Source organism: Hippopotamus amphibius, chromosome 13 (assembly GCF_030028045.1).
Source record: "Hippopotamus amphibius kiboko isolate mHipAmp2 chromosome 13, mHipAmp2.hap2, whole genome shotgun sequence".
NCBI lineage: Eukaryota > Metazoa > Chordata > Mammalia > Artiodactyla > Hippopotamidae > Hippopotamus > Hippopotamus amphibius.
In genome coordinates, this window is record NC_080198.1 from 28,677,034 (window position 1) to 28,690,098 (window position 13,065).

The 13,065-nt window shown below is 39.9% G+C and overlaps 1 protein-coding gene and 1 non-coding gene across 4 annotated transcripts in view; both read left to right on the top strand.

Annotated features, from left to right (window-relative positions):
- The window catches only part of FHIT (fragile histidine triad diadenosine triphosphatase), a 1,404,433-nt gene that overhangs the window by 903,551 nt on the left and 487,817 nt on the right, over positions 1-13,065 (top strand). The window lies entirely within an intron of this gene.
- On the top strand, positions 5,498-5,603 carry LOC130835423 (U6 spliceosomal RNA). The gene has a single exon (XR_009048907.1). It is a non-coding gene; the product is annotated as a U6 spliceosomal RNA (small nuclear RNA).

Below are 13,065 nucleotides of genomic sequence, written 5' to 3' on the forward strand. Positions count from 1 at the left end.
AACTCATGACCAATTTTGTTTTATCTATGATCTCTCCCCAACTCCATCACATAATTTAAAGCAAGTGGCCTGTCATTTTCTTTGTGAATATTTCACTATATATCTCTAAAGCATAGAAATTTTTTTTAAAAAACATAGCCACAGTACCATTATCACACCTATAAGTTCTCACTAATTCTCTAGTATCATCAAATACCTAGTCTCAGTTGGGATTTTAAGCAGCGGAGTAATATTACCTAATTTACAATTTAAAAAAAAGAGTTCCTATCCTGTTGTATATATTAGAGCTTAGTGGAAGCTGAGAGATCACCTGGGGACTCTTTGTTTGGGTTTGGCCTCAGTGTGGCCTGAACAAGGGTTTGATGATGGAGACAGAGAGAAGTGGCCAGTTCTGGAGGCAGAACCCACTTGTTGATCTTTACTGTAATTTTGGCTTAAGACACCAAGTGACTGGGGGAAAATAACAGCTGAGCTGGAGAAGACTTGAGGAGAACAATTGTGGAAGGGAAATTAAGAATTTCATTTTGGCCTTAATTTTACCTCTGAAAATGGAAAACAATTTTTATATCCGCCCTAAAAAGAAAAAAAAAAGATAAATGGTGTTATGCATCCACATATATTGGCACTTACATTTAATCCTGCTCTAGGATATATATTAGGGGAATATGATAATGGAAGAAATAGTTTCTGTTCTTAAAAAAAAAAATACAGGTTTTACTGGAAATCTATTCAGTTCCACTCAAAGAAAACCTTTCACTGAGATTGCTTTGAAAGATAATAAAAAGTCTGGGACATCTGGCTGTCCAGTAACACTTCCTTCCACCAGCCTACCACAAATACAATGACCTTACTTTCTGAACCTGAAATTGAGACCAAGGATTTGAAAATTGAGAGTGTACGTACAGGGATAGTAAGTAAGAATATAGGACATGAGAGCTGGCTTGGGGGAAAAAACTAGGAAACCTTAATAGCTACGATCCCCACCGTTTCTGCCATTAGTTCCTACTCAAAAGTGCTCTGCAGACACTGGCCTTTGAATTGGTTTACTGTCTATGAGTATAGCATGTATAAATTAATGTAGGAGGCTGCTGACTGTTATCTGTTCCACTAAAAGTCTCTCTCCTCCTCCCCCTTCCCCTTTCCCTTTCTCTTTGAAGCCTCACCTTTTGCTTTTGAGACCTTCTGTTTAACTAAAATCAGGCCCACCCAGGATTATGTCCCGAATTTAAAGTCAAATGATAAGAAATTTGAATTATATCTGAAAAATTCCTCCACAGCAGCATCTAGATTGGTGTTTAATTGAATAAGTGGGGGGTCACTGCCTAGCCATAGTGTCCTCATCTATTTAAAAGGGATAATACTTCTCATCTGGGGAGTTAAATGAGTTACAGCTTATAAAGCACTTAGCATAGTACTCGATACATGGTACCTCCTTATTAAGGATTAACTCTTCTAGTATGGTAGGGTGGGAAAGCATTAAAAGGTCATCACTTTATGGCCAAAACTTGTTGAGCATCTTGTTGAATGACAGAAACTGGACACAAAAGAGTCACATGCATGTAGGATATGAAAATGGTCAGAATGCACCAGTGGTGTCAGAAGTGAGAATATTGTTTACCCTTGAGGAGGTGGTCTCCCGAAGACTCCATGAGGTGGGCTCTGGAGTGCTCATAATATTCTGTTTCTTATTCTGTTGGTTGTGTGGAAGTGTGCAGATTGTAAAATTCATTGAACTTATATGTGTGTGTATACTAGTTATACTTAAATAAAAATGTAAATACAAGTAGATGATAGGTACCAATATTATAGATGGATAACATGTATCGTGCAGGGGGTGTATGTGCAGGGGTGGGGGGTATCTTTTATCACTGCCCAGTAGGGTAGGAAGTAGCAAAATCTTTCCTCCCAAATAAGACAGTAACTCAGAGGAAAGATGGGAGAGGGTCTTCATTAGCATGTTTGACCCTATCTCATAAGATTATTTCTGGGCAGTTTCTCTGGCTGTATCTACTGAGATTAGAATGGTTATCAAAACATTTTGAGAATTCTTTTGGACAAAAAGGCATTCTTCTCACAAGACTATTAACTCAGAGACCAGAACAATTGAGTTTCCTTTTATGAACTGAACTTTTCTTTGCAGGACCAGTAAGTTGTCTCTTTCAAAATACAAATGTAGTGAGCTTGCATGCTCATTATCTGTTTGTCTTATGCTACCTCTGTCTTCTTTTTTATGATCAGACAGTCTAGGAAAGCAATTTAAAAAGAAATCCTACATCGGCACCAGAGTAATATGACCTGACACTATTGTCTTAAAAGTATAAATGAGGAATTAGAATATCATTTCATAATGATAACGGTGAACATGTGTATTTCTAGATATTTGCTTGGATACCAATATCCATTCTTAGTATATTAAATAAAATGTTTTATTTCCCCTTAATACTTGACTGTTGATGATGTCGTTTCATATTTTAAGTCCGCAGTGTCCACTAAGGCGTTCTGCGTTGATGGACGTGTTCTGTTATCTGTGCTGTCCAGTGTGGCAGCTACCAGTCACATGTGACTACTGCATGCTTGCAATGTGCCTCATGAACTAAGGAAACACAATATTTATATTATTTGATTTTAATTGAATTAAATTTAAATCGCCACATATGGTGAGTGGCGAAAGTGTTGGATAATGAGGTTTGAAATCTAAGTAAAATATGGTGTTCAGACCCAGGTTAGTGGCAGGTTGTGCTTAATTCTTTTCCTAGAACTTCGCAAAAGTTCATCTACATAATGTTTTTCTCAGCCTCGTTACTCCGGTCTTCTGGTGGAAAAGTCCCCTTGTAAAGACAGAAGGAGGTCTCGGGGTTTTTAATCGTACAGCAAAACACCTACTTTTGTGCTTTTACCATTTCACCTCTTCCTTCATTTCCTTAATCTCCTGGGCACTGTCCTTTCTCTCCCATCACGGGCTATGGCTGTCTTGAGGGTCATGTCCCCCAGACTCTGGGACATAGTGAGAAGGCAGTCAGTAAGCAGTAAGCAAGCAAAGGTCTGCTGCAGAGTGGGAGTTTGAAAATGCAGACTTTGTGTTACTGTCGTTGTTATTGCTAGTGCAAAACACAGTCTGGAGTGATGTGGTCATCTCTTTGTGGTTTATGTTAAGCCAAGAGGTATGGAGGATGCATTTACAATATTAAAAAAAAATCAAATGATGAAAACAACAACAAAAGACCTAAAAAAAACCTGACAGCTCTCTCTCTTGCAACCATCTCTACCCTCTTCATAGTTCTTAAGTCTTAATAGTTGATTTAGAAAACATTTTCCATTTTGTTTAAAAAATTGTCAAGAAGAGGAGGCAAAAATAGAGCGGACTAACTAAAGAAAGCAAAAATAGCAGAATACCAGTGTTGGTTCACTATTCCATAGACTCCTTTTTTAATTAAAAAAGTTTCTTTTCTTATTGAAGTAGAGTTGATTTACAATGTTGTGCCAATCTCTGCTATACAGCAGAGTGACTCAGTTATACGTATATACACATTGTTTTTTTTTTTACATTCTTTTCCATTATGGTTTATCACAGGATATTGAATATAGTTCCCTGTGCTCTGCAGTAGGACCTTGTTGTTTATCCATTCTAAATGTAATTGTTTGCACCTACCAGCCCCCAAACTCCCAGTCCATCCCTCTCCCTGCCCCCTCCCCCCCATTCCATAGACTCTTGGAGTTGGAAGCCACGTTGGGAGGCAACGCCCTTCATGTGAAGATGAGATAACTTAAGCACAGAGACCATCGGTGACTCGCCCCAACTCAGGGAACTAGTTGCTGTGTAGTACTTCTTTTAGTCAAGGGCCTTGTAAGAATATTTTTGAACAATGATCCATAGTTAACCTAATTAGAGATACATGCTGTATATATTCTAGCAGGACCCTAACAATTATTCGGTTAAGCCATGTTCTTCCTTCTTCCAGATCACTGAACAGAGGCAAGTAAAAAACAGATGCCACAAGATTTGCAGACAGCCCTCACATTTCAAGGGAGAATACAAATAATGAAAACATAACACACTTGAATTAAGCTATCTACCTGGCAAGGGTCAGGAAACTTTCATTTCCTCACTTACCCTGACTTGGGTAATGAAAATATTTCTAGGAGTAGGATGGTGGTGCTGTGGGAATCCCTGTCTCACTTACAGGCAGAGTTAAGCTATTTGAGTTCTGATATGTATGCCAAAGAATCCAATAACATATGAAATAGCCAAATATGTTCATTTTATTAAGAATCACAGTAAATGTCATTTTCTGGTGCCAGTGCTGTTCTACGAAACTGGTGGGAGTGTTTGAGGCTTCCGCTGAATCACGGATGGTGCAGTTCATAGCTCCAACCCATCTTTTTAATATGTGTTGTGTTACGTGGTTTAGTCTGAGAAGAAAGCTTATTTTGGCTTTATTCCTTCACATGAATGGGAAGAATTTTGATTTGCTACATATCTCTGAGCTCTTGGACATTTTCTCATCCTCCTAACTGCTAGTTTATTGAGATTAAGTGCTTTCTTTTGTGGATAATGGAAAGGACTTTTGATTTTTCTTTAAATTAAATCTGATTCAATTACCACCTTAGGTAGATAGATGTTCTTGCCAGAGAAGAGAAAGGCTCACATTCATACGGAGGGCCAGGACAGTATGAGATAGGAGGTGAGACCTGAGTGTCCGCAGAGGGAAGCTTGCTCAGAAACCAGTACTTGTCAAGGATAAAGGACTGCAGTGTGATGATTACTTCTCATTCTGAGCCCTAGACACACTCACATACTGCCCTGAGTCCCCTTCCTGACTGCTTCTCCCTCCTCTGCAAGTAGACTCTGGTGACAACTAACTGATGCTTTCCATACTTGCTTCCTTCCAGCCTGGACACTGTCTGCTTCTCACTTTCTCAAAGTACTTCTTAGCTGCAGCCACAGAGTGTAGCAGACACACTAAACCTTTAGGCTGAAGGAGGGGGATCACAGAACACAGCCGTATAATACAGGCAATAGTTTTTAATTGAACAGAGGACTGCTCTGTTGTGAAAATCCACTGGTCATTCTTTGACACATGACACCTCTCCCAGATTGTACACCAGGTCGCATTCCTCTGAGACCAGTTGTCAACATCTCCGCCTGCCTTTGTCTTGCTACAGAGTCATCACATCTCCTCTCTGTTGGTCAGCCTCATCCCATGATCCAATACTATGTTTCACAAACAGAGGACCCAGCCAGCCTGGGTCCCTTCAGAGAAACAGACTCACAGAAGTGTTGAAGCGACCATTTTTCCTTTAACATGACTGAATTCCTAAGCAGGGCTTTGTCCTCTACCAGTCCTGTTAATGGAAATAGAAAGAAGGTTTTAGTTGGTCTTAGCCCAGAGTAAAGCTGTTCAGAGGTCATCTGTCACCTCCCTCGTCCTACCGTTGTTTCAAGTTACAACTCAGTTTTATTGATCAGCAAATCACTGTCTTAAAGAGGACAAACTTTGTGTTCACTTTGGCAGCACATATATTAAAATTGAATGATACAGAGAAGATTAGCATGGCCCCTGCACAAGGATGACATGAAGATTCATGAAACGTTCCATGTTTTTTGAATTGGGAGATTGGGATTGACATCTATTCACTACTACGTATAAAATAGGTAACTAATGAGAACCTACTGAATAGTACAAGGAACTCTACTTGGTGCCCTGTGGTGACCTAAATGGGAAGGAAATCTAAAAAATAGGGGATATATGTATATGTATGGCTGATTCACTTTGCTGTATAGCAGAAACTGACAGCAGTGTAAAGCAGCTGTACTCCAATAAAAAAAAAAAATTAAAAGTTACTACTGAATTCTGATGTTCAAAAAAAGGACAAATTTGGAATTAAATGCTTATTAATTATTTCTATAGTATTTAACAGAGCAGCCTTTTGGGAGGTAAGCCTGTCTACTGCGCCCACTTATCTCCCTTGGGATATTAAACTCTAACCATCGAGTGCCATGTGACATAGGAGCCCAGCCTGCACGCTCTCTTGTGTCTGCCATTTCCTTCCTCTCTGCCTGGGAGAGCCTCTCCTATACCCCCCACCGCCCACCCCTGCCCCCAACTCTCAGGACATTTCTACCTGGACCATACCTCTTGGTCTTTTAACCTTCTTTCTGAACTTTCTCCCATTCTTCACGCAAAGACAGACATTCTGTCTTATTTCTTCCAATGTTCTTTGTACCACTCATATCACAGCTCTCTCATTTTCCATTCCATTGGCAGTTGCTCCCTTCGATTGTAGGTCACTTCAGAGGAGGCATGTACCTGTCTATCTGGTTTTCCTAGAATCTGGTGTAAGTTCTCAGTAAGCGCTTGCATGAAAGAGTGAACTAAGGTGGGACATTGTAAGAATATCCAGTTCAGTCTGTCACTATGTAGTTAACCACATCGCTGGATGAAGCATCTTACCAGGTGCCTAGGGGATAAAAGATGAGTAGGGACCTAGGACTGCCATTGTGGAACAGAGTGTGGTCTGTGAACTGTTAAAATCAGTATGTGGTCATTCCTGGAAAGGGGACAGAGCAAAGTGCAGTGAAAGATCCAGCAATGGAGAAATTACACCTAGTTGTGGGAGTGGACAGTTTAATAAGCAGTACTCCTATGTTGATTTGAGATCTGAACATCCTGGTGACAGATATAAAGAGAAATAAGGCACAGCCTGCTCTCATGGAGAGCATGGTTAGGGAAGCCATACAATTTGCCTTCCAAAAGAGGAAGTTTGCCAGAACATGGACACTGGAACTTCATGGTTACCCTGATTATAATCTAGTAGGAACATAAATACAAGGAGAGACTTCATGAAGGGAACCTTCAGAAGATCCTTGAAAAATCAGTGAAGACACCTACAATAGCAGCTTATAGGTCTTGAAGGAAAAGGAAGCACACTCTTTCTTAAAAATGTTTTTTTCTTCAATACTTAGGTTACTTAACTTCTGCCTTCACAGAAAAATGGATCTACCTCCTGTTATTGTCATAGTTTTGTGTAAGGATCAGCTCAGGACAATTTTACCTTGACCAGTGTATAGGTACTGACAGTATATAGTATACGCAGTGGATCTTCAGAATAGGAAGCTTGGATTCTCCTCTCAACTTGACTTTGGGCAAGCCATACAACCTCTGTAGACCTCACTTTTCTATAAGATGGGGGTAAAAGAAAAAAATAAGTAGCTACTGCACAGGGATTTTTTTTTTTTTTGAGAAATAAATATGTTAAAATTCTTAGCATGGTTCCTGATAGGAACTCAATAAAGATGCGTTGTTATCGTTAATTTTTTATTATATATAGTTCACACTTTACACAGAACAGGAACGCACATTTCTACCAGTTCATTTAAAAGCTACTAAGCTTAACATGTTGTTTTGACAGCCACACAAGCATCTGGAAAAAAGGTGACAGAACACAGGTGCAGAACTGTGACCTCACTGAACTTTGTGAGGAGAGGAGACTCAGGGGCAGGCCCGGTCAGCTGGGGGTGCTCTGTCTTCTGCCGAGGGCTGCTGAAGGGGAGAGAAACCAGAGGTCTCTCCTAGGTAGTGCGATCCAAAGTTTCAGTCATGTCTCAGAGAATTCCCAGTAGTGCTAAGAAGGCAGTTTGCACCGGTATCTGGGGTGGAGACTTAGCAGGGGGCTTTGGAAGAAGCCCCTGGCAGCCTGTAATTATGAAAATAAAAGTCTAATAGTATGAAAGACAGTGATTAGATTAGCGACACTTAAAATCATTGAATAGTGAAAAGAGGGCTGAACTTGTAGTCTCAACAAGCTTGTTGCTTAAGAGTCGGGAAGTCAACTGTGTGTGTGCAGCTTTTGTATTAGTAAATAAAATAAGTAAATAAAAGCTCTCCTATTAGTACCTCAGGAAAGAAGTGTTTTTATTATGAAACAAAGCACGGATTGATTATGCGCTGCATAGATGCTGTATAATACAGGGCTAAGAGAACAGACTCAGGTGCCTGACACACCTGAATTTGAACCCTACTTCTGCTATTTCCTAGCTATGTGACTGTCTTAGCTTGGGCTGCTGTAATAAAATACTATGGACTGAGTGGCTTAAGCGATAGATATTTATTTCTCACAATTCTGGAGGCTGGGCATCCCGAGATCAGGGTACCAGCATGGTTGGCTTCTGGCGGGGCCCCTCTTCCTGGTTGGCAGACAGCCAGCTCCCTGCTGTGTCCTCAGTGGTAGAGAGTGAGTGCTCCTGCCCTCTCTTCTTGTGATGAGAACATGAATCCCATCATGAGGGCACCAGCCCCATGACCTAATCTAACTGATGGCCTCCTCATGGCCCCACTTCCAAATACCATCCTATTGGGGATTAAGGCTTCAACATATGGATCTGGGGGGATGCAGACATTCCATTCATAGCAGTGACTTTGAGCAAATATTTAAGCTCTTCCTACCTAGGTCCTCCCCTGCAAAACAGATAGTATGAGTACTGCCTCCAATGGGATATTTTAATAAAGTGCTTGCACAGGGCCTGCCATAGAGCTAGTGCTTAGTAAACATCAGCTCTCCCCATGGAACTCTGCTGTTACACCTGCCCGAGGGCAGCTGGAACCTGGGGAAGTGTATCTCCCTTCCTTTGTAATGAACTGTTTCCTCAAGTGTGGGAAGAGATCTTGTTAGATGAAAAAATATGCATGAACATGAATGTGCGTGTGTTTTAATAGCCAAAGGTTAATTGCAGTGTGATTTGGGGGAAAAATATATATATATATATTTCCCAGAAAACCTATTATTTTACAGATTTTGTTGATTAGTATTGAGGCTTGAGTGAAAAATGTGTGGAGAAAAATTGAGTAAATAATTGGCACATGTGGTACTGAGAAATGGCACAAACTGTACAGGAGGGAAGGTGAGTGAAGTTTGGGGAGAAAAGCAAGGGAATGTGGAGAAGTAAATTTTCTTCTCTAGGGCTTGTGTTTTGCCCACCCTAGGAAGAGGGTTCAGGGCTGTTTTCACAGGAAGATGATACTGTTTCTCATGTTAGATGAAACTTCACCCAGCTGCGTCTTATATAATCTCAGCTCTCGCTCCCTTGATTATCCTCTAAGCGGAACTGCTAAACTAGCAGGTTCATTTTTTTCATGACAGATTGTGTTTTTTAAGCACTTATTGCCTATTGGATTCTGCTCTGCGTGCTGGGAAGGTAATAATAGGCAAGGCAGACGAGGCCTCTGTCCTGATGGAGTATATATTTCTGTATGCGTGTGAGACTGTGTGTAGATGTGTTTGTGCAGAGGTAATCAACAAGAAAACTCATAGAAAAGAAAGTAATTTCACGTAGCACGTGCAGTGACAACACCTTAACCAGGGCAATGTGATCGGGAATGGGAAAATGGGTGCTCTACTCTAGATAGGAGAATCTTTGAACAGGTAACTTTTGAGTTAGTAACTGAAGGAGGAGAACGGACCACCCATTTAAAAAAAAAAAATCTTTGGGAAGAGTATTCCAGGTTGAAGGAGCATCAAATATCAAGAGTTTGGATTGGCCATATTTTAGTCATGAGAACGGTACAAAAAGAAGTTGCAGAAGTAAGTACATGGTCGGATCATGAAGGAGCCTTGTAGGCACGGAGCAGAAATTTACATTTTATTTTATGCGTCGAAGGCCCTGGAGAATTTTAAACCGAGGGGTGATATAACCTGACCTGATATCTTCATAGATGACTGTGGCTGTTGAATGGAGAGTGGATTGCAGGGGAGCCAGGTGGAGGCAGGTACACCCATTAGGGGACCCTCACAGTAGCCCAGGCTGGTGATAATGTGGGGCAATGTTCTGGTTTTCCTTTTATACTGAACTACTGTTCTCCTGGTGTACTTGTTTTTCTCTCACCCAGAATCTTGACTCTCTACTCTTTTTTTAAAGATTTATTTTATTATTTATTTTTTATTTTTGGCTGCATTGGGTCTTTGTTGCTGCGTGCAGGCTTTCTCTAGTAGCGGCGAGCGGGGGCTACCCTTTGTTGCGGTGTGGGGGCTTCTCATTGCGGTGGCTTCTCTTGTTGCAGAGCATGGGCTCTAGGTGCGTGGGCTTCAGGAGTTGCGGCACAGGGGCTCAGTAGTTGTGGCACACGGGCTTAGTTGCTCTGCAGCATGTGGGATCTTCCCGGCCCAGGGATCGAACTCGTGTCCCCTGCGTTGGCAGGCAGGTTCTTAACCACTGTGACACCAGGGAAGCCCCTTGACTATCTACTCTTGAGTTCTTCAGTTTGTCCAAAACAAAGCAAAAAAGGTTCAGAAAAGAGAACAATCTATTGAACATAACGTACTGAATTCGTGGATGAGAAAGGAAGCTAGATGGAACAGTTACTCAAAAATACTTTCACGAGATACTTTGCTTTCCATTTAGCATTTGGGACCAGCTGAACTCACAGTTACATGAGTCTCAGGAGCTGTGAGGGTACATTAAGAATCATAAGACACTGGCTAAATGCTTTAGCCTTATGGAGCCATAATGTACCACATGTCTTATTGTTAATTCATGTCGCTAGCCCACTCTTCTAATAGCAGCCAGGAGCCCTGATGACACATGCTGTGAATATATATTAAAACAGTCCACACAAGTTGCTCTCGTGGTATTGGTTAATTGGTTGTTATTTGGGATCCAGAAAGGCTTGGATGCAGTTAGACAGAAATGGCATCTATTGTGGTTTTTCTTTTCTCATACAGCTGTGAAGAAAGTGCCAGCTCTAAATGCTTAATCTGTGCTTCCTCCGTCTGTGCTCTGGCCTGGAAAATAAATTTTTGGTGCCCCAGTCCCTGGATTTGGGCAAGTACTATTGCCTTGTCCTCCTTTTGGCCAAAGCATCAACATAGCGTTTGCTACTGAAGCTGTACTTAAATGTGGTGGGAAATTTTTTTTATTAAAAAAAAAATTCTAATGGGTCAAAAAAGTGTATTTTTACTTTTCCCCCTGAATGTTAAAAAAAAAAAAATGCGTACCATAATAAACAATTGTGTATTGTTCACATTTGTCTTAAAATTTATCTTATGTCATTTTAAATGAAAGTAGGAGTATGCTATGAATGCTATACTGTCAATCGATTTTTTAAAATGATACCTCTGGGACATTATTCATATAATTTGAGGGTGGCAGATACAAACATTTACGAGGGTAGAGCCGGGTAGCAGAAATTAGTGAAGAGTAGTGGGTAGGAAACATGTTCAGGCCAAAGCATATTTTTGCCCAGTTTTGTCAGACCTTCTAGGTGTTTGAAAGAAGCTTAACATTTGGATTTTTGTGTGAAATCCTCCAATTTTTAAATTATGTTTTTAAATTATGCTGGTTCAATTAGGGCCAGAAGCATCCACTTTGCCTCTGATACAGATTTACCTTATTTTTAATCTAAACACCTATTGCTAGAAGTTTAGATCTAAAATTCATGTTTACTACCTATCCTGACTTGTAATTCTTTGCTACTTTCTTGTTGATATAAGCTTTTGCAGCCAAGGGACTTGATGTCTGTGAGTCATGCCTAGGGAAAGCTAAAATATGAGTAGATAAATAAATTCAGTAACTGTAAATTCACTGAAATATTTAGAACTTAGATAAGGCAGATCCAGGTTTGGTAGGATCTGACGCTTATGCTATTTTTAGAGCCCTCCTTAGCATAAAGCATAGAAAATTAAAACCACACAATTAGCTACAGGGTCTTAGAGGGGACTTTAAAGAGAGGGACCCTGAAATCTCAGTTTCATTGGCCTCTGGGTGAGAATAAGTTCTGCTCAATATTCTGTAATAACCTAAGTGGGAAAAGAATTTGAAAAAGAATGGATACTTGTAGGAGTATAACTGAATCACTTTGCCGTGTACCTGTAAATATCACTGTTAATCAACTATACTCCAATATAAAATAAAAATTAAAAAAAAAGAAAACAAATTGAGTGATGGGGAAAAAATACTCCAAGGAGAAAGCATAGTTCATTTTTTGGAGATTCACTAAGGGATGTGGAGGTATCACTTACACTGACATTTCAACAGTGAAAATAAAAATATTCTGTCCTGTGGTCTGGAAGCCCTCTATCTGGTTCTATATTTTTAAGTGGTATTTTCCCTAAAATTTTGACTACTTGCAAAGCTCCTTACTCCATACAGAGTTTACTGCTTTAATCAGGAAAATGTCAGGAGAAATAACTCAGTTCATTTTAGGAATACAAGCTGCCTTGTGTTTAACATAAATACATTGACCTTGGATAGAATTTTCTTTCAATTACCGGACACTCCAAACTCTGGTTATTTACAATATCTGCTACACAAACAGATGAAATAGATATTGAACGAAGAATAGGACCATTAAGGAAGCAAAGATTTCACAGTGTTAGCTTTCTTATAGTCTGGAGGCTGCGAAACATTAGTATTTGATATTGAATGCCTGATAAAAGGATCATGAATGGGCAGAAACCCATCACTGCCAGAAAAGTCTTCAGCAGTGATGAAAACCTAAAAAGAGAAAAACAGACGTAATGGGAAAATTAGATAGTTTGGTGTGCGTGTGTGGCACAGACAAATGGGTAGATAGACCTTAGGTAAATAAATTAAACTCCAAATTGTTTCATTTGGCGTTGGTTAAAATTATAGTAAAATCAGAGATTGCTAGTTACAGTGGTGCTTCAGGAGAGTCTTTGAAGAACCTGTTGGAATAAGTATTTGGAGAAAATGAAGCCTTGATGGGGTTAGCTCTTACCCTGTTTATAAGCAGGGTAAGAAAGGAAATTAGTTTACATACACATATACTCATTAGTGTAACATTAAGATTCAAATCCCAATTCTTGTTCTCACTTAGCTGAGGGACCTGGGCAAGGTCCATGTACTAGGGCTGATAATAATAGTATCTAAGGTTGTAGGGAATATTTAGTAAGTAAAAATTGTAGAGCTCTAGAACAGTGCTGTATGTGAGAGTGTTGTTTTTGTGGTATTAATAGTCGCCATTACTATCGAACACATACTTTCTATCTTCCTATCGAAAAATTGTTTCTTCTGTTAAGAACTCTTCTGTTCTTAAACAGATGAAAATGAAT